Source organism: Pristiophorus japonicus, chromosome 16 (genome assembly GCF_044704955.1).
Source record: "Pristiophorus japonicus isolate sPriJap1 chromosome 16, sPriJap1.hap1, whole genome shotgun sequence".
In the NCBI taxonomy this organism is placed as follows: Eukaryota; Metazoa; Chordata; class Chondrichthyes; family Pristiophoridae; genus Pristiophorus; species Pristiophorus japonicus.
The window spans coordinates 69,635,086-69,657,380 of NC_091992.1; the positions used below are offsets into that span (position 1 = coordinate 69,635,086).

General features: G+C 47.0%; 1 protein-coding gene across 1 annotated transcript in view; it reads left to right on the forward strand.

Annotated features, from left to right (window-relative positions):
• Window positions 1-22,295, forward strand: part of tmem104 (transmembrane protein 104) — a 300,243-nt gene that overhangs the window by 97,462 nt on the left and 180,486 nt on the right. The window lies entirely within an intron of this gene.

Genomic DNA, 22,295 nt, shown 5'->3' on the forward strand with positions numbered 1-22,295 from the left:
TGCTCAATGCATCTTGTAGATGGTGCACACTGCAGCCACGGTGTGCCGGTGGTGGAGGGAGTGAATGTTGAAGGTGGTGGATAGGGTGCCAATCAAGCGGGCTGCTTTGTCCTGGATGGTGTCGAGCTTCTTGAGTGTTGTTGGAGCTGCACTCATCCAGGCAAGTGGAGAGTATTCCATCACGCTCCTGACTTAAGAACATAAATAGCAGGAGTAGGCCATTTGACCCCTCGAACTTTCTCCCCATTCAATAAGGTCATGGCTGATCTGATCTTGGTCTCAACTCCACTTCCCTGCCCGCTCCCCATAATCCTTGACTCCCTTATCCTTCAAAAATCTGTATTTCCACCTTCAATATATTCAATGACCCATACTCACAGCTCTCTGGGGTAGAGAATTCCAAACATTCATGACTCTCTGAGAGAAGAAATTCCTCCTCATTTCCGTTTTAAATAGGCGATCCCTTACTCTGAAACTATGCCTCCTGTGGTGGTGATGGTGGTGGATTCGACAATGCTATTGTCATTGAATGTCAAGGGTAGATGGTTAGACTCTCTCATGGGTCATGGGCCATGTACCATGTACAGTAGACACCAAGTTGCTGGAGAAATATCACCAACGATGTCTCCAAGATCCTACAAATCCCCTGGGAGGACAGGCGACCAACATCAGTGTCCTCATTCAGGCTAACATCCCTAGCATTGAAGCACTGACCACACTCGATCAGCTCCGCTGGGCAGGCCACATAGTCCGCATGCCAGATACGAGACTCCCAAAGCAAGTGCTCTACTCTGAGCTCCTTCATGGCAAACGAGCCAAAGGTGGGCAGCGGAAACGCTACAAGGACACCCTCAAAGCCTCCCTGATAAAGTGCAACATCCCCACTGACACCTGGGAGACCCTGGCCCAAGACCCGCCCTAAGTGGAGGAAGTGCATCCGGGAGGGCGCTGAGCACCTCGAGTCTCAACGCCGAGAGCATACAGAAATCTAGCGGAAAGAGCGTGCGGCAAACCAGTCCCACCCACCCCTTCCCTCAATGACTATCTGTCTCAATGGCTCTCGTATTGGACTGTTCAGCCACCAAAGAACTCACTTCAGGAATGGAAGCAAGTCTTCCTCGATTCCGAGGGACTGCCTGTGATGATGGGACTCTCTCATTGGAGCTGGTCATTGCCTGGCACTTGTGTGGTGCGAATGTTACTTGAATGATGTCCAGGTCTTGCTGCATGCAGGCATGGACTGCTTCATTATCTGAGGAGCTACGACTGGCACTGAACACGGTGCAGTCATCAGCGAACATTTTCACTTCTGACCTTCTGATGGAGGGAAGGTCATTGATGAAGCAGCTGAAGATGGCTGGGCCTAGGACACTGCCCTGAGGAACTCTTACAGCGATGTCCTGGGGCTGTGATGATTGGCCTCCAACAGTCTTCCTTTGTGCTAGGTGTGATTCCAGCCAGTGGAGAGTTTTCCCCCTGATTCCCATTGACTTCAGTTTTACTAGGGTTCCTTGATGCCGCACTCTGTCAAATGCTGCCTTGATGTCGGGCAGTCACACTCACCTCAGCTCTGGAATTCGGCTCTTGGGTCCATGTCTGGACCAAGGCTGTAATGAACACAAGTCGTAAAAACATAAGGAAAAGTGGACCAACCATGGCTAACAAAAGAAATTAAGGATAGTATTAGATCCAAAGAGGAGTTCTACAAAGTTGCCAGAAAAAGTAGCAAGCCTGAGGATTGGGAGCAGTTTAGAATTCAGCAAAAAAGGACCAAGAGATTGATTAAGAGCAGAAAAATAGAGTATGAGTGTAAACTTGCAAGGAACATAAAAACTGACTGCAAAAGTTTCTACAAGTACATAAAAAGAAAAAGATTAGTGAAGACAAATGTAGGTCCTTTACAGACAAACGGGAGAATTTGTAATGGGGAACAAGGAAATGGCAGAACAATTAGATAAATACTTTGGTTCTGTCTTCACGGAAGAGGACACAAATAACGTCCCAGAAATGCTAGGGAACCAAGGGTCTAGTGAGCAAGAGGAATTAAAGGAAATGATTATTAGTACGAAAATAGTGCTGTCGAAACAAATGGGACTGAAGGTCGATAAATCTCCAGGGCCTGATGATCTGCATCCCAGAATACTAAGAGGTAGCCATGGAAATAGTAGGAAGGTTGTCATCTTCCAAAATTCTATAGATTGTGTAACAGTTCCTGCAGATTGGAGGGTGGCAAATGTAACCCCACTTATTTAAAAAAGGAGGGAGAGAGAAAATGGGGAACGACAGACCGGTTAGCCGAACATCAGTAGTAGGGAAAATGCTAGAGTCTATTATAAAGGATGTGCTAACGACACACTTATCAACAAGATTAAACAAAGTCAACATGGATTTATGAAAGGAAAATCTTGTTTGACAAACCTACTGGAGATTTTTGAGGATGTGACTGATAGAATAGATAAGGGAGAACCAGTGGATGTAGTGTATTTGGATTTTCAAAATGCCTTTGATAAAGTCCCACATAAGAGGTTAGTGTGCAAAATTAAAGCTTACAGGATTGGGGATAATGTATTGGCATGGATTGAAAATTGGTTAACTGACAGGAAACAGAGTAGGAATAAACGAGTCTTTTTCTGGGTGGCGGGCAGTGACGAGTGTGGTACCACAGGGATCAGTGACTTGGGCCCCAGCTATTCATAATATATATATATATATATATATATATTAATGATTTGGATGAGGGAACCAAATGTAATATTTCCAAGTTTGCTGACGACACAAAACTAGGTGGGATTGTGAGTCGTGAGGAGGATGCAAAGACGCTGCAAGGCGATTTAGATAGTTTGTGAGTGGGCAAACACATGACAGATGCAGTATAATGTGGATAAATGTGAAGTTACCCACTTTGGTAGGAAAAACATAAGGACAAAGTATTATTTAAATGGTGATGGCTTGGGAAGTATTGATGTACAGAGAAACCTTGGTGTCCTTGTATGCCAGTCATTGAAAGCAAACATGCAGCTGCAGCAAGCAGTTAGGAAGGCAAATGGTATGTTGGCCTTCATTGCAAGAGGATTTGAGTACAGGAGCAAGGTTGTCTTACTACAGTTATACAGGGCCTTGGTGAGACTGCACCTGGAGTATTGTGTGCAGTTTTGGTCTCCTTACCTAAGAAAGGATATAATTGCCATAGAGAGAGCAGCAAAGGTTCACCAGACTGATTCCTCGGATGGCAGGACTGTCATATGAGGAGAGATTGGGTCGACTAGGCCTGTATTCACTAGAGTTTAGAAGAATGACGGGATCTCATTGAAACGTATAACATTCTGACTGGGTTGGATAGACTGGATGCGGGGAGGATGTTTCCCCTGGCTGGGAAATCTAGAACAAGAGGTCACAGTCTCAGGATACAGGGGTAGGAAATTTAGGACCAGGTCCTGAGGAGAAATGTTTTCACTGAGGGTGGTGAACCTGTGGCATTCTTTACCACAGAAGTCTGTGGAGGCTAAGAATCTGAGGGAGATAGCTAGATTTCTAGACACAAGGCATCAAGGGGTGTGGGGAAAAAGCAGGAATATGGTGTTGAGATAGAGGATCATCCATGATATTGAATGGCGTTGCAGACTCGGAAGGGCCAAATGGTTGACTACTGCTCCTATTTTCTATGTTTCTCTGAGGTCTGGAGCCGAGTGGTCCTGGTGGAACCCAAACTGGGCATCGGTGAGCAGGTGACTAAGTCAAGTGGACTGGGGCATGTGTGGCTGGCCAGTGAATTCTAATGTATCTGCATTATTGTCCCAGGTATTTCACACAGGCACTGCTGCAATCCCACCTTGCAGTTGTGGTTTATGTCTGTTTTGGACTTGGTGTACTTAAGGCAGATGTTTTCACCCATTGGAGGAAGGCACAGGCAACCCCTGTTCTGGAATGTGGCTGCTGCTGTCACGAATGAGAGCTGGGAATGCAGCCAAGGACGAATAAGAGCTTTCCGATGGATGTGGCTAGCACTGGTGAGAGGATGCAGCGTCATGCTTACCCTCAGGCGCTGCAAAACCAACCCTTAATATTCATATACATCACACTTCCTGTTGACCATTTCTATTCCAGCATGCTCTGTCAACATTTTAAATTGAAACTGCTTATGTAAACATGTCATTCTGTAGTTACACCTGTATCTCTGCCTCCCTTTGCCACTCCCAGTGGAGGTGTTGTATCACCTCTCATTCATCTGAATTCTAATGAATAGTGGTCCACCCTACTCAACCTTTCCTCATAAGTCAATCCCTTCATCCCTGGAATCAACCAAGTGAACCTTCTCTGAACTGCCTCCAAAGCAAGTGTATCCTTTTGTAAATATGGAAACCAAAACTGCACGCAGTATTCCAGGTGTGGCCTCAATACCTTGTATATCTGTAGTAAGACTTCCCTCCTTGCATACGCCATCCTCTTTGCAATAAAGGCCAAGATACGATTGGCCTTCCTGATCACTTGCTGTATCTGCATACTATCCTTTTGTGTTTCATGCACATGTACCGCCAGGTCCCGCTGTACTGCGGCACTGTGCAATCTTTCACCATTTAAATAATAACTTGCTCTTTGATTTTTTTTTTCTGCCAAAGTGCATGACCTCACATTTTCCAACATTATATTCCATCTGCCAAATTTTTGCCCATTCACTTAGCCTGTATGTCCTTTTGCAGATTTTTGTGTCGTCCTCACACATTGCTTTTCCGCCCATCTTTGTATCGTCAGCAAACTTGGCTATCTTCCAAGTCGTTTATATAGATTGTAAATAGTTGGGGGCCCAGCACGGATCCCTGCGACACTCCTAGTTACTGATTGCCAACCCGAGAATGAACATTTATCCAGACTCTGTTTTCTGTTAGTTAGCCAATCCTCTATCCATGCTAATATATTACCCCCAACCCCGTGAACTTTTATCTTGTGCAGTAACCTTTTATGTGGCACCTTGTCAAATGCCTTCTGGAAATCCAAATACACCACATCCACTGGTTCCCCTTTATCCACCCTGTTCGTTACATCCTCAAAGAACATTAAAAGGTATGACAGTAGACAAGCAATGGCTAGCATTAAAAAAATTAATACATAATTTACAACAAACATACATTCCTTTCAGGCACAAAAACCCACAGGAACAGTGGTCCAATCATGGCTCAACCGTGGCTAACCAGAGAAGTTAAAGATAGTATCAGATCAAAGGAAGAGACTTATAATGTCAGAAAGAGCAGTAAGCCTGAGGATTGGGAGGATTTTAGAATTCAGCAAAGGAGGACTATGAAATTGCTAAAGGGAAAATAGAATGAGAGTAAACTAGTGAGACACAAAAACAGACTGTAAAAGCTGCTATAGTTATGTAAAAAGGAAAAGATTAGCAAAATAAATGAGTCCCTTACAGCAGAAATTATACTGGGAATAAGGAAATGGCAGAGAAATTAAACAAATACTGTGTCTGTTTTCACGGAAGAGGACTCAAAAAAAACAACTTGCTGGATATAGTGGAAAACCAAGGGTCGAGCGAGAATGAGGAAATGGAAGTAATTGGTATTAGTAAAAAAAAAATGGTACTGGAGAAATTAATGGGACTGAAAGCCGATAAATCCCCTGGACCTGATGGCCTACGTCCTAGGGTTTTGAAAGAGGTGGCTATAAAGATAGTGTCATTTGGTTGTCATTTTCCAACATTCCATGGATTCTAGAATGGTTCCCACAGATTTCAAGGTAGCAAATGTAATCCTGCTATTTAAGAAAGGAGGGAGAGAGAAAACGGGGAACTACAGGCCAGTTAGCCTGACAGTAGTAAGGAAAATGCTAGAATCTATTATTAAGGAAGTGGTAACAGGGCAATTAGAAAAGAATAGGATTGGGCAGAGTCAACACAGATTTATGAAAGGGCAGTCATGTTTGACATCGGTTCGTTTTTTAGAAACATAGGGCCTAAGTTTCCACATGATTTGCGCCTGATTTTTAGGAGCAACTGGTGGAGAACGGACTATCTTAGAAATCGCAATTCTCCACATTTCTTTTTCTGCAGTTCCAGTCAGGTAGAACAGTTCTACTTTGGAACAGAATTTTTTCTTCAAAAGGGGGCGTGTCCGGCCACTGACACCTGATTTGAAGGTTTCCACAGTGAAAACGTACTCCAAACTAAAGCAGAATGGAGCAAGTGAAGATTTTTGGAGAACTGAAAAAACCTGTTCTAAACATTAAAAAATCAGGCGCAGGTTACAAATTAGGCGTCCAGAACGAGGTGGGGGGAGGAAGAGAAGTCATTAAATTCTATAATAAATCCTTATTTATACTTATACAAATATTATACAAATAAATCCAACCTGAATAAACATTTATAAGCAAAGATTAAATAAACCATCTTCCTACCTGTGTGAAAGTGCTTCAGGCAGGCCTTTCGGGACCGAAGGCTGAACGGCCCGTCCCCAGCAACAGATTTACAGGTAGGTGGCGTTGGGTCGGGGAGGTTCGGTTCGGGTCGGGGGGGGAGGGAGGGAGGTCCCAGTCCGGTAGCGGGAGTCGGGTCGGGGGGGCGGGGGGAAGAGAGGTGGGGAGGTCAGGTCGGATCCAGTCCGGGAGGGAGCGGGGGGAGCGCGGGTCGGGTCCAGTCGGGAGGGGTGGGGAGCGGGAACAGGAGCGCGGGTCGGGTCCAGTCGGGGGGAGGGCGGAGCGGGAACAGGAGCGCGGCGGGGGGGAGCGGGTGTCGGGTCTGGTCCAGAGGCAGGGGTGGAAGCTTGTGTCGGGTCTGGTCCGGAGGCGGGGGGGTGCGGGGGAGCGGGTGTCTGGTCTGGTCCAGAGGCAAGGGGGCGAGCGGGTGTCGGGTCTGGTCCGGCGGCGGGGGAGCGGGTGTCTGGTCTGGTCCAGAGGCAAGGGGGCGAGCGGGTGTCGGGTCTGGTCCGGAGGCGGGGGGGATGGGGAGCGGGTGTCGGGTCTGGTCGGGGTGGGGCGGAAAGCAGGAGCTGGCCGTGGGAGGAGCCTTATTCACGCAGCCCCAGTGAGGCCATTTGGCCAGAGCTAGGGGCTGCGTGCTTCGGGCTCCACCCACACAGTTCGGCCCCTGAAGCTACTGCACTTGCATGCCCACTGTAGCGCGCATGTGCAGAGGTCCCGGCACTTTTCAGCGCAGGGACCTGGCTCTGCCCCTCCACAGCTCGTGCTGGCTGCGCCGAGGGCCAGAGGACCTGCAGGGAGGTGGAGAATACCGAGGTTTTTTTTAGGCGCACTTTGTGGCGCGAAAAACGGGCGTCCATGTCGGGACTGCGCCGTTCCAGGCGCGTGTGGAAACTTGGGGCCCAATGAAACATCGCAAATAGGTGCAGGAGTAGGCCATTCGGCCCTTTTAGCCTGCACCGCCATTCAATGAGTTCATGGCTGAACATGCAACTTCAGTACCCCATTCCTGCTTTCTCGCCATACCCCTTGATCCCCCTAGTAGCAAGGACTTCATCTAATTCCATTTTGAATATATTTAGTGAATTGGCCTCAACAACTTTCTGTGGTAGAGAATTCCACAGGTTCACCACTCTCTGGGTGAAGAAGTTTCTCCTCATCTCGGTCCAAAATGGCTTACCCCTTATCCTTAGACTGTGACCGCTGGTTCTGGACTTCCCCAACATTGGGAACATTCTTCCTGCATCTAACCTGTCTGAACCCATCAGAATTTTAAACGTTTCTATCAGGTCTTCTCTCATTCTTCTGAACTCCAGTGAATACAAGCCCAGTTGATCCAGTCTTTCTTGATAGGTCAGTCCTGCCATCCCGGGAATCAGTCTGGTGACCCTTCGCTGCACTCCCTCAATAGCAAGAATGTCCTTCCTCAAGTTCGGAGACCAAAACTGTACACAATACTCCAGGTGTGGTCTCACCAAGGCCCTGTACAACTGTAGCAACACCTCCCTGCCCCTGTACTCAAATCCCCTTGCTATGAAGGCCAACATGCCATTTGCTTTCTTAACTGCCTGCTGTACCTGCATGCCAACCTTCAATGACTGATGGACCATGACACCCAGGTCTCGTTGCACCTCCCCTTTTCCTAATCTGTCACCATTCAGATAATAGTCTGTCTCTCTGTTTTTACCACCAAAGTGGATAACTTCACATTTATCCACATTATACTTCATCTGCCATGCATTTGCCCACTCACATAACTTATCCAAGTCACTCTGCAGCCTCATAGCATCCTCCTCGCAGCTCACACTGCCACCCAACTGAGTGTCATTTGCAAATTTGGAGATACTACATTTAATCCCCTCGTCTAAATCATTAATGTACAGTGTAAACAGCTGGGGCCCCAGCAAAGAACTTTGTGGCACCCCACTAGTCACTGCCTGCCATTCTGAAAAGTACCCATTTACTCCTACTCTTTGCTTCCTGTCTGACAACCAGTTCTCAATCCATGTCAGCACACTACCCCCAATCCCATGTGCTTTAACTTTGCACATTAATCTCTTGTGTGGGACCTTATCGAAAGCCTTCTGAAAGTCCAAATATATCACATCAACTGGTTCTCCCTTGTCCACTCTACTGGAAACATCCTCAAAAAATTCCAGAAGATTTGTCAAGCATGATTTCCCTTTCACAAATCCATGCTGACTTGGACCTATCATGTCGCCTCTTTCCAAATGCGCTGCTATGACATCCTTAATAATTGATTCCATCATTTTACCCACTATTGAGGTCAGGCTGACCGGTCTATAATTCCCTGTTTTCTCTCCCTCCTTTTTTAAAAAGTGGTGTTACATTGGCGACCCTCCACTCGATCGGAACTGATCCAGAGTCAATGGAATGTTGGAAAATGACTGTCAATGCATCTGTTATTTCCAAGACCACCTCCTTAAGTACTCTGGGATGCAGTCCATCAGGCCCTGGGGATTTATCGGCCTTCAATCCCATCAATTTCCCCAACACAATTTCCCGACTAATAAGGATTTCCCTCAGTTCCTCCTCCTTACTAGACCCTCTGACCCCTTTTATATCCGGAAGGTTGTTTGTGTCCTCCTTAGTGAATACTGAACCAAAGTACTTGTTCAATTGGTCTGCCATTTCTTTGTTCCCCGTTATGACTTCCCCTGATTCTGACTGCAGGGGACCTACGTTTGTCTTTACTAACCTTTTTCTCTTTACATATCTATAGAAACTTTTGCAATCCGTCTTAATATTCCCTGCAAGCTTCTTCTCGATCTCCATTTTCCCTGCCCTAATCAAACCCTTTGTCCTCTGCTGAGTTCTAAATTTCTCCCAGTCCCCGGGTTCGCTGCTATTTCTGGCCAATTTGTATGCCACTTCCTTGGCTTTAATAATATCCCTGATTTCCCTTGATAGCCGCGGTTGAGCCACCTTCTTTATTATTTTTACGCCAGACAGGAATGTACAATTGTTGTAATTCATCCATGCGGTCTCTAAATGTCTGCCATTGCCCATCCATAGTCAACCCCTGAAGTATCATTCGCCAATCTATCCTAGCCAATTCACGCCTCATACCTTCAAAGTTACCCTTCTTTAAGTTCTGGACCATGGTCTCTGAATTAACTGTTTCATTCTCCATCCTAATGCAGAATTCCACCATATTTTGGTCACTCTTCCCCAAGGGGCCTCGCACAACGAGATTGCTAATTAATCCTCTCTCATTACACAACATCAAGTCTAAGATGGCCTCCCCCCTAGTTGGTTCCTCGACATATTGGTCTAGAAAACCATCCCTTATGCACTCTAGGAAATCCTTCTCCACCATATTGCTTCCAGTTTGGCTAGCCCAATCTATGTGCATATTAAAGTCACCCATTATAACTGCTGCACCTTTATTGCATGCACCCCTAATTTCCTGTTTGATGCCCTCCCCAACATCACTACTACTGTTTGGAGGTCTGTACACAACTCCCACTAATGTTTTTTGCCCTTTGGTGTTCTGCAGCTCTACCCATATAGATTCCACATCATCTAAGCTGATGTCCTTCCTAACTATTGCATTAATCTCCTCTTTAACCAGCAATGCTACCCCACCTCCTTTTCCTTTTGTTCTATCCTTCCTGAATGTTGAATAACCCTGTATGTTGAGTTCCCAGCCGTGATCATCCTGGAGCCACGTCTCTAATCCCAATCACATCATATTTGTTAACATCTATTTGCACAGTTAATTCATCCACCTTATTACGGATACTCCTTGCATTAAGACACAAAGCCTTCAGGCTTGTTTTTTTAACACCCTTTGTCCTTTTAGAATTTTGCTGTACATTGGCCCTTTTTGTTCTTTGCCTTGGGTTTCTCTGCCTTCCACTTTTCCTCATGTCCTTTCAGTCTTTTGCTTTTGTCTCCTTTTTGTTTCCCTCTGTCTCCCTGTATTGGTTCCCATCCCCCTGCCATATTAGTTTAACTCCTCCCCAACAGCACTAGCAAACACTCCCTCTAGGACATTGGTTCCGGTCCTGCCCAGGTGCAGTCCGTCCGGTTTGTACTGGTCCCACCTCCCCCAGAACTGGTTCCAATGCCCCAGGAATTTGAATCCCTCCCTGCTGCACCACTGCTCAAGCCACGTATTCATCTGCGCTATCCTGCGATTCCTACTCTGACTATCACGTGGCACTGGTAGCAATCCCGAGATTACTACTTTTGAGGTCCTACTTTTTAATTTAGCTGCTACCTCCTTAAATTCGTTTCGTAGGACCTCATCCCTTTTTTTAACCCATGTCGTTGGTACCGATGTGCACCACGACAACTGGCTGTTCTCCACTTTTTAGAATGTCCTGCACCCGCTCCGAGACATACTTGACCCTTGCACCAGGGAGGCAACATACCATCCTGGAGTCTCGGTTGCGGCCGCAGAAACGCCTATGTATTCCCCTCACAATTGAATCCCCTATCACTATCGCTCTCCCACTCTTTTTCCTGCCCTCCTGTGCAGCAGAGCCAGCCACGGTGCCATGAACTTGGCTGCTGCTGCCCTCCCCTGATGAGTCATCCCCCTCAACAGTACTCAAAGCAGTGTATCTGTTTTGCAGGGGGATGACCACAGGGGACCTCTGCACTACCTTCCTTGCACTACTCTTCCTGCTGGTCTTCCATTCCCTAGCTGGCTGTGGACCCTTCTCCTGTGGTAAGACCAACTCGCTACACGTGCTACTCACGTCATTCTCAGCATCGTGGATGCTCCAGAGTGAATCCACCCTCAGCTCCAATTCCGCAACGCGGTCCGTCAGGAGCTGGAGGCGGATACACTTCCCGCAGATATAGTTGTTAGGGACACCGGAAGTGTCCCTGAGTTCCCACATGGTACAGGAGGAGCATATCATGTGACCGAGCTCTCCTGCCATGACTTAACCCTTAGATACACTTAAATTGGCAACAACAATGTTAAAAGTTGCTCACTGTTATCGAAGAGAAAAAAAGAAAAACTACTTGCCAATCACTTACCCCCTTGGCTGTGACGCCACCTTTCTATTTCTTTCTACTTGTTTTTGCCTTCTCCCTGTAGCTGTACAAGCCGCCTCTCCACGCACCTCCTCGATGCTGGGCCCCGGACTCCCTGCTGTGCCTTTTCTAGGTCTCTCGCCAAAGTCCCGACTCCCTCTCTACGCACCTCCTCGACGCTGGGCCCCACACTCACTGCTGTGCCTTTTATAGGCCTCTCACCGAAGTCCTGACTCCCTCTCCACGCACCTCCTCGACGCCCCCTTATCTATTCTACTGGTTGTAACCAGTAGAATTGATAAGGGGGAACCAGTGGATGTGGTGTATATGGATTTTCAGAAGACATTCGATAAGGTGCCACGCAAGAGGTTATTGAACAAAATTAAGGCTCCTGGGATTGGGGGTAATATACTAGCATAGATTGAGGATTGGTTAATGGGCAGAAAATAGAAAGTAGGAATAAGAACATAAGAATTAGGAACAGGAGTAGGCCATCTAGCCCCTCGAGCCTGCCCCGCCATTCAATAAGATCATGGCTGATCTGGTCGTGGACTCAGCTCCACTTACCCGACCTCTCCCCGTAACCCTTAATTCCCTTATTGGTTAAAAATCTATCTATCTTTGACTTGAAAACATTCAATGAGCCAGCCTCAACTGCTTCCTTGGGCAGAGAATTCCACAGATTCACAACCCTCTGGGAGAAGAAATTCTTTCTCAACTCGGTTTTAAATTGGCTCCTCCTTATTTTGAGGCTGTGCCCCCTAGTTCTAGTCTCCCTTATCAGTGGAAACAACCTCTCTGCCTCTATCTTGTCTATCCCTTTCATGATTTTAAATGTTTCTGTAAGATCACCCCTCATCCTTCTGAACTCCAACGAGTAAAGACCCAGTCTACTCAATCTATCATCATAAGGTAACCCCCTCATCTCCGGAATCAGCCTAGTGAATCGTCTCTGTACCCCCTCCAAAGCTAGTATATCTTTCCTTAAGTAAGGTGACCAAAACTGCACGCAGTATTCCAGGTGCGGCCTTACCAATACCTTATACAGTTGCAGCAAGACCTCCCTGCTTTTGTACTCCATCCCCCTCGCAATGAAGGCCAACATTCCATTCGCCTTCCTGATTACCTGCTGCACCTGCAAACTAACCTTTTGGGATTCATGCACAAGGACCCCCAGGTCCCTCTGCACCACAGCATGTTGTAATTTCTCCCCATTCAAATAATATTCCCTTTTACTGTTTTTTTTTTTTTCCCCCAAGGTGGATGACCTCACACTTTCCGACATTGTATTCCATCTGCCAAGCCTTAGCCTATTCGCTTAACCTATCCAAATCTCCTTGCAGTCTCTGAGTCCTCTACACAACCCGCTTTCCCACTAATCTTAGTGTCATCTGCAAATTTCGTCGCACTACACTCTGTCCCCTCTTCTAGGTCATCTGTGTATATTGTAAACAGTTGTGGTCCCAGCACTGATCCCTGTGGCACACCACTAACCACCGATTTCCAACCGGAAAAGGACCCATTTATCCCGACTCTTTGCTTCCTGTCTGCCAACCAGTTCTCTCTCCATGTCAATACATTACCCCCAATACCATGTATTTTAATATTGCACACTAATCTCTTTTGTGTGAGACCTTGTCAAAAGCCTTTTGAAAGTCCAAATACACCACATCCACTGGGTTCTCCCTTGTACTCTACTAGTTACATCCTCCAAAAATTCTAGAAGATTTGTCGAGCATGATTTCCCTTTCATAAATCCATGCTGTCACTGCTTGCCAAATGCGCTGTTATTACATCTTTAATAATTGATTCCAACATTTTCCCCACTACTGATGTCAGGCTAACCGGTCTATAATTACCTGTTTTCTCTCCCTCATTTTTTAAAAAGTGGTGTTACATTAGCTACCCTCCAATCCATAGGAACTGATCCAGAGTCGATACACTGTTGGAAAATGATCACCAATGCACCCACTATTTCTCAGGCTACTTCCTTAAGTACTCTGGGATGCAGACTGTCAGGCCCTGGGGATTTATCTGCCTTCAATCCCATCAATTTCCCTAACGCAATTTCCTGACTAATAAGGATTTCCTTCAGTTCGTCCTTGCTAGACCCTCGGTCCCTAGTATTTCCGGAAGGTTATTTGTGTCTTCCTTAGTGAAGACAGAACCAAAGTATTTGTTCAGTTGGTCTGCCATTTCTTTGTTCCCTATTATAAATTCACCTGAATCCGACTGCATGGGACTTACATTTGTCTTCACTAATCTTTATCTTTTCTCATATCTATAGAAGCTTTTGCAGTCAGTTCCCTGCAAGCTTCCTCTCATACTCTTTTCCCCCCTCCAAATTAAACCCTTTGTCCTCCTCTGCTGAATTCTAAATTTCTCCCACTCCTCAGGTTTGCTGCTTTTTCTGGCCAATTTATATGCCTCTTCCTTGGATTTAACACTATCCCTAATTTCCCTAAGGAAAGATATATAGAATTTCCCTAACACTATCCCTAATTACCTAAGAAAGGATATACTTGCCTTGGACGGGGTGCAATGAAGGTTCACCAGACTGATTCCTGGGATGGGGGGGGATTGTCCTATGAGGAGAGATTGAGTAGACGAGGTCTCTATTCTCTAGAGTTTAGAAGAATGAGATGTGATCTCATTGAAACATATAAAATTCTTAGGGCTTGATAGGGTAGATGAGGGAGAATGTTTCCCCTTGCTGCGGAGTCTAGAATCAGAGGTCACAGTCTCAGTAACCCATTTAAGACTTGAGATGAGGAGAAATTTCTTCACTGTGTGAATCTTTGGAATTCTCTCGCCGAAAGGGCTGTGGAGGCGCAGTCTTAGAGCATATTTAAGATACATATTTATAGATTTGTAGATATTAAGGGCATCAAGGGATATGGGGACGTGCAGGCAAGTGGAGTTGAGGTAGATCAGCCAAGATTGCTCTGAATGGCTCAAGGGGCCGAATGGCATACTCCTATTTCCTAATAAGTGTCGGATCATTTTACTTTAATGGGAGTTAATTTCCCAATATAGTTGGTGTAGGAGGGAAGCCTTTAAATTCCTGAGGCATTCTGGGGGAGATGGGATCTGTACAAACCGGACGGGTTGCCCCTCAACAGCGCCGGGACCAATATCCTCGCGGGGAGTTTTGCTAGTGCTGTTGGGGAGAGTTTAAACTAGCTTGGCAGGGGGATGGGAACCCGAGAACAAATTCAATAGGCCACAGTGGACTGGAAACAGCTACTTGTGGGTAAATCAGTGCCAGACAGTGGGGAGGCATTCAAGGAGGAGATCCGGAAGGCTCAGGCCAAATGTGCCCTTAAAGAAAAAGGGTGGGAATAACAATTCTAGAGCCCCCTGGATGTCTAGAGACTAGCAGGGGAGGATAAAGAAAAAAAGGGAAACTTATGTCACATACCAACGGCTAAATACTGTAGAATCTTTGGAGGAATATAGAAAGTTCAGAGGTAAAATTGAAAAGCACATTGGGAATGCTAAGAGAGAACATGAAAAATTCTTGGCTAGTAAACTTAAGGAAAACCCAAAGATGTTCTATAAATATATTAAGAACAAGAGGATAACTAAAGAAAGGGTAGGGCTTAGTCGAGACCATGAGGGTCATCATCATAGGCGGTCCCTCGAAACGAGGATGACTTGCTTCTACGCCAAAAATCTTTCTGGAGTGGAGGATGTTGGTATGGTTCTTAATTTCACAAAGGAAAGGGGCAATGCAGATACTGCTATCGAGGAGGAGTGTGAAATTCTGGGTGAAATAAATATAGAGAGAGCAGGTATTAAGGGGTTTAGCAGCTTTGAAAGTCTAAGTCCCCAGGCCCGGATGCAATGCATCCCCGGCTGTTGAGCGAAGTAAAAGAGGAAATAGCAGAGACCTTGACCATCATTTTCGTGCCCTCTTTGGATTTGGGCATGGTGCTGATGGATTGGAGGACTGCTAATGTGGTACCCTTCTTTAAGAAGGGAGAAAGAGATACGCTGAGTAATTACAGGCCTGTCAGCCTAACCCCAGTGGTGGGAAAATGACTGGAAAAAATCCTGAAAGACAGGATAGATCTAAATTTGGAAAGGCAAGGATTAATTGGGGATAGTCAGCACAAATTTGTTAAGGGAAGATAATGTTTGACTAAACTGAATTTTTTGAGGAGGTAACCAGGAGGGTCAATAAGGGTAGTGCGTACGATGTAGTATATATGGACTTTAGCAAAGTTTTTGATAAGGTCCTACATGGCAGACTGGTCATGAAGATTAAAGCCCATGGGATCCAGGGCAAAGTGGCAAGTTAGATCCAAAATTGGCTTAGAGGTAGGAAGCAAAGGGTAATGGTTGATGGATGTTTTTGTGACTGGAAGGATGTTTCCAGTGGGGTTCCGCAGGGCTCAGTACTGGGTCCCTTACTTTTTGTGGTATATATCAACGATTTAGATTTGAATATAGGGGCTATGATTAAGAAGTTTGCAGATGATGCTAAAATTGACTGGTTGATAGTGAAGAGGAAAGTCATGGACTGCAGGAGGATATCAACCTACTGGTCAGGTGGGCAGAGCAGAGGCAAATAGAATTTAATTCGAACAAGTGTGAGGTAATGCACTTTGGGAGAGCTAATAAGGAAAGGGTATACACATTAAACGGTAGGCCACTTAGAAGTATAGATGAACAAAGGGACCTTGGAGTGCTTGTCCACAGATCCCTGAAAGTAGCAGGCCAGGTGGATAAGGTGGTTAAGAAGGCATACGGAATGCTTGCCTTTATTGGCCGAGGCATAGGATGTTAATTCAGAGACCATGGTCCAGAACTTAAAGAAGGCTAACTTTGAAGGTATGAGGCGTGAATTGGCTGAGATGGATTGGCGAATGATACTTAAGGGGTTGACTGTGGATGGGCAATGGCAGACATTTAGAGACCGCATGGATGAACTACAACAATTGTACATTCCTGTCTGGCATAGAAATAAAAAAGGGAAGGTGGCTCAACCGTGGCTATCAAGGGAAATCAGGGATAGTATTAAAGCCAAGGAAGTGGCATACAAATTGGCCAGAAATAGCAGCGAACCTGGGGACTGGGAGAAATTTAGAACTCAGCAGAGGAGGACAAAGGGTTTGATTAGGGCAGGGAAAATGGAGTATGAGAAGAAGCTTGCAGGGAACATTAAGACGGATTGCAAAAGTTTCTATAGATATGTAAAGAGAAAAAGGTTAGTAAAGACAAATGTAGGTCCCCTGCAGTCAGAATCAGGGGAAGTCATAACGGGGAACAAAGAAATGGCGGACCAATTGAACAAGTACTTTGGTTCGGTATTCACGAAGGAGGACACGAACAACCTTCCGGTTATAAAAGGGGTCGGGGGGTCTAGTAAGGAGGAGGAACTGAGGGAAATCCTTATTAGCCGGGAAATTGTGTTGGGGAAATTGATGGGATTGAAGGCCGATAAATCCCCAGGGCCTGATGGACTGCATCCCAGAGTACTTAAGGAGGTGGCCTTGGAAATAGTGGATGTGTTGACAGTCATTTTCCAACATTCCATTGACTCTGGATCAGTTCCTATGGAGTGGAGGGTAGCCAATGTAACCCCACTTTTTAAAAAAGGAGGGAGAGAGAAAACAGGGAATTATAGACCGGTCAGCCTGACATCGGTAGTGGGTAAAATGATGGAATCAATTATTAAGGATGTCATAGCAGTGCATTTGGAAAGAGGTGACATGATAGGTCCAAGTCAGCATGGATTTGTGAAAGGGAAATCATGCTTGACAAATCTTCTGGAATTTTTTGAGGATGTTTCCAGTAGAGTGGATAAGGGAGAACCAGTTGATGTGGTATATTTGGACTTTCAGAAGGCGTTCGACAAGGTCCCACACAAGAGATTGATGTGCAAAGTTAGAGCACATGGGATTGGGGGTAGTGTACTGACATGGATTGAGAACTGGTTGTCAGACAGGAAGCAAAGAGTAGGAGTAAATGGGTACTTTTCAGAATGGCAGGCAGTGACTAGTGGGGTACCGCAAGGTTCTGTGCTGGGGCCCCAGCTGTTTACACTGTACATTAATGATTTAGATGAGGGGATTAAATGTAGTATCTCCAAATTTGCGGATGACACTAAGTTGGGTGGCAGTGTGAGCTGCGAGGAGGATGCTGTGAGGCTGCAGAGCGACTTGGATAGGTTAGGTGAGTGGGCAAATGCATGGCAGATGAAGTATAATGTGGATAAATGTGAGGTTATCCACTTTGGTGGTAAAAACAGAGAGACAGACTATTATCTGAATGGTGACAGATTAGGAAAAGGGGAGGTGCAAAGAGACCTGGGTGTCATGGTACATCAGTCATTGAAGGTTGGCATGCAGGTGCAGCAGGCGGTTAAGAAAGCAAATGGCATGTTGGCCTTCATAGCAAGGGGATTTGAGTACAGGGGCAGGGAGGTGTTGCTACAGTTGTACAGGGCATTGGTGAGGCCACACCTGGAGTATTGTGTACAGTTTTGGTCTCCTAACCTGAGGAAGGACATTCTTGCTATTGAGGGAGTGCAGCGAAGGTTCACCAGACTGATTCCCGGAATGGCGGGACTGACCTATCAAGAAAGACTGGATCAACTGGGCTTGTATTCACTGGAGTTCAGAAGAATGAGAGGGGACCTCATAGAAACATATAAAATTCTGACGGGGTTAGACAGGTTAGATGCAGGAAGAATGTTCCCAATGTTGGGGAAGTCCAGAACCAGGGGTCACAGTCTAAGGATAAGGGGTAAGCCATTTAGGACCGAGATGCGGAGGAACTTCTTCACCCAGAGAGTGGTGAACCTGTGGAATTCTCTACCACAGAAAGTTGTTGAGGCCAATTCACTAAATATATTCAAAAAGGAGTTAGATGAGGTCCTTACTGCTAGGGGGATCAAGGGGTATGGCGAGAAAGCAGGAATGGGGTACTGAAGTTGAATGTTCAGCCATGAACTCATTGAATGGCGGTGCAGGCTAGAAGGGCCGAATGACCTACTCCTGCACCTATTTTCTATGTCTATGTATGTAAGAGCAGGGAGGTTATGCTTAAATTGTATAATACTCTGGTTAGGCCACAGCTGGAGTACTGCGTGCAGTTCTGGTCGCCTATTATAGGAAAAATGTGATTGCACTAGAGAGGGTGTAGAGGAGATTTACTAGGATGCTTCCTGGAATGGAGAATCTTAGTTCTGAGGACTGATTGAATAGGCTGGGTTTGTTCTCATTAGAACAGAGGAGGCTGAGAGTAGATCTCATTGAGGGGTACAAAATTTTGAGGGGTCTGGATATAGTGGATAGTAAGGGTCTATTTCCCTTGGTGCAGGGGTCAATTATGAGGGGGCATAGTTTTAAGGTGGTTGGTGGAAGGTTCAGAGGGGATTTGAGTGGGGGCTTCTTCACGCACAGGGTTGTGGGGATCTGGAACTCACTGCCTGGAAGGGTAGTGGATGCAGAAACCCTCACCACATTTAAAAGGTGCTTGGATGGGCACTTGAAGTGCCATAACCTACAGGGCTACGAACCTAGAACTGGTAAGTGGGATTTAACTGGATAACCCCTTGTTGGTTGGCACAGATACCATGGTAAGAACTGCAGGGAATCGAATACAGCGAGGGTGATCTCCTGGACTAGTTTTGATCACCTGGATAGGTCGGAGAGGAATTTTCCCATATTTTTTTCCCCAATTGGTCTGGGTTTTTAATCTGGTTTTTGCCTCTCCCAGGAGATCACATGGCTCCAGTTGGGGTGGTGTGTAGAATGTTTCAGTATAAGGGGTATCGCAGTTGTGTGAGGCGGACTGGTTGGGCTGGGTGATCGTTACCTTTCCGCCATTGTTCATGGGTTTGTGTGTAAACCTCAGGGCTGCTGACCGAGGGCCGTGCGGCTCTTTGTTGGCCGGCGCGGACACGATGGGCTGAGATGGCCTCCTACCGGTGCTGTGGATTTCTCTGTTTCTATATGCTTGCACTTAAAGACCCAACTAAGAGAGCCCTATACAGCCAGTGCTTTACAGCCATTCTGGCGTACCTTGATGACCCTGAGATGCCCAATGCGCTTGGTCTGCCCTCCAGGCCTCCATAACCAGTGCCTGTGAAGGGACACTTGGTTACTCGGCCAGAGAACACCGGGACTGGTTTGATGAAAATGATCAGGAGATCTAAGAACTAGTGGATAGTGCACAGAGCATTTCTGAGCCTCAAGCAAACAACCCAACTCTGGAGCTGCAAGGCAACGTTACAGATGGCTCAAGGTTGAGGTCCAACAAAAAACCCAGGACCTAAAGAACAGGTGGTGGATGGAGAAAGTATAGGAGATACAACAACTGGCTGACAGCCACGATATGCGAGGATTCTCCATTGCAGTCAGGGCCACCTGCGGTCCAAACTCCCAAGGCTCCACCCCACTCCTCGCCGGGAATGGGGAGGCTCTCATCCAGGATACTGAGGCTGTCGGGGTCTGCTGGAGGGAGTACTTTGAGGATCTCCTTGGTCGAGACTCTGCCTTTGACTCAAATGTTCTCGACTCCATCCCGCAGCATGCAGCCCATCACTGCCTCGGTGGGACCCGGTGGGCTGCACGAGGTAGGCAAAGCCATAAAACAGCTCGAATAACAGAGCTGCGGATGCGGGTGGAGTTCCTGCTGGGGCGCTATTGGTGCGGATACATGACCTCATCGCTCTCATTTGGAGGGAGGAGAGCATGCCGGGAGATCTCCGATGCAATGATCGTGTCCATTTTTTAAAATGGGGACAAATCCGACTGCGGCAACTACAGGGGAATCTCCCTGCTATCAGCCACTGGGAAAGTTGTCGCGAGAGTTCTCCTCAACCGTCTTCTCCCTGTGGCCGAGGAATTCCTCCTGAAGTCGCAATGTGGATTTCATCCCCTAAGGGGAGCAACTGCAGGAAAAATGCAGGGAGCAGCGCCAGTCCTTACACATGGCCTTTTTCGATCTCACAAAGGCCTTTGACACTGTCGATCGTGAGGGGTTATGGAGCGTCGTCCTCTGTTTTGGATGCTCCTGAAAGTTTGTCAACATCCTTCGCCTGTTCCACGGGCAGTGATCCTTGCCAGCGGATCCATTACAGACCCATTTCACGTTCGGACCGGCAGGGCTGCGCCATCGCTCCAACCCTCTTCTCAATCTTCCTCGCTGCCATGCTCCACCTCGGTCAACAAGCTCCCTGCTGGAGTGGAACTAAACTACAGAACCAGTGGGAAGCTGTTTAACCTACGCCGCCTCCAGGCCAGGTCCAAGACCACTCCAACCTCTGTCGTTGAACTGCAGTATGCGGAATGTGCACATTCTGAGGCTGAACTCCAGGATGTAGTCGATTGTATTCACCGAGGCATATGAAAGCATGGGCCTTACTCTTAACATCTGTAAGAGAAAGGTCGTCCACCAGCCTACCCTCGCAGCACAGCACTGTCCCCTGTCTTCAAGATTCATGGTGCGGCCCTCAAACGTGGACCATTTCCCATATCTCGGGAGCCTCGTCAACAAAGGCAGACGTTGATGCGGAGATTCAACATTGCCTCCAGTGCGCCAGTGCAACCTTCGGCTGCCTGAGGAAGAGTGTTCGAAGACCAGGCTTTCAAATCTACCACCAGGCTCATGGTCTACAGGGCTGTAGTAATTCCCGCCCTCCTGTATGGATCGTAGGCATGGACGATGTACAGAAGACACCAAGTCGCTGGAGATATATCACCAACGATGTCTCTGCAATATCCTGCAAATCCCCTGGGAAACAGACACGCCAACATCAGTGTCCTTGCCCAGGCTAACATCCCCAGCATTGAAGCACTAACCACACTCGATCAGCTTCGCTGGGCAGGTCACTTAGTTCGCATGCCAGACGCGAGACTCCCCAAGCAATTGCTCTATGCGGAGCTCCTTCACATCAAACGAGCCAAAGGTGGGCAGCGGAAACGTTACAAGGACACCCTCAAAGCCTCCCTGGTGAAGTGCGACATCACCACTGACACCTGGGAGACCCTGGCCGAAGACCGCCCGAGGTGGAGAAAGTACATCTGGGAGGGTGTTGAGCTCTTTCAAACTCAAAGCTGCAAGCGTGAAGAGGTCAGGCGCAGGCAGCTTAAGGAGCGTGTGGTAAACCAGTCCCACCCCCCCCCTCCCTGACGAATATCTGCCCCACCTGTGACAGGGTCTGTGGCTCTCGTGTTGGACTGTTCAGCCACCAAAAAACTCACTTTAGTAGTGGAAGCAAGTCTTCCTCGTTTCCGAGGGACTGCCCATGATGATGAACCTTCAGGGCTGCTGACCAGGGGCCGTGCGGCTCTTTGTCGGCTGGCGCGGACACAATGGGCTGAGATGGCCTCCTTTGGTGCTGTAGATTTCTCTATATGCTTGTACGATAGTGTAACCTAGGGTGTAATAATAACTGATTTGCACCAAGTGTTTCTGTGTGATGACAGGTCATGGAGCTGGACTATTAACCCCACCTTCAGTCAGGTGTCCGCTGTGGCTCAGTGGGTAGCACTCGCCTCTGAGTCAGAACGTTGTGGGTTCAGGCCCTACTCCCTCGCATTGAGCACAAAAATCTTGGCTGATGCTCCAGTGCAGTACTGAGGGAGTGCTGCACTGTCAGATATGCCGTTTTTCGGATGAGACGTTAAACAGAGGTCTGCTCTCTCAGGTGGACATAAAAATCCTGTGGCAAGGGTGTTATCCCCGGTGTCCTGGCCAATATTTATCCCTCAATCAACATCACTAAAACAGATTATCTGGCCATTATCACATTGCTGTTTGTGGGAGCTTGCTGTGCGCAAATTAGCTGCCGTGTTTCCTACAGTACAACAGTGACTACACTTCAGAAAAGTATTTCATTGGCTGTAAAGCGC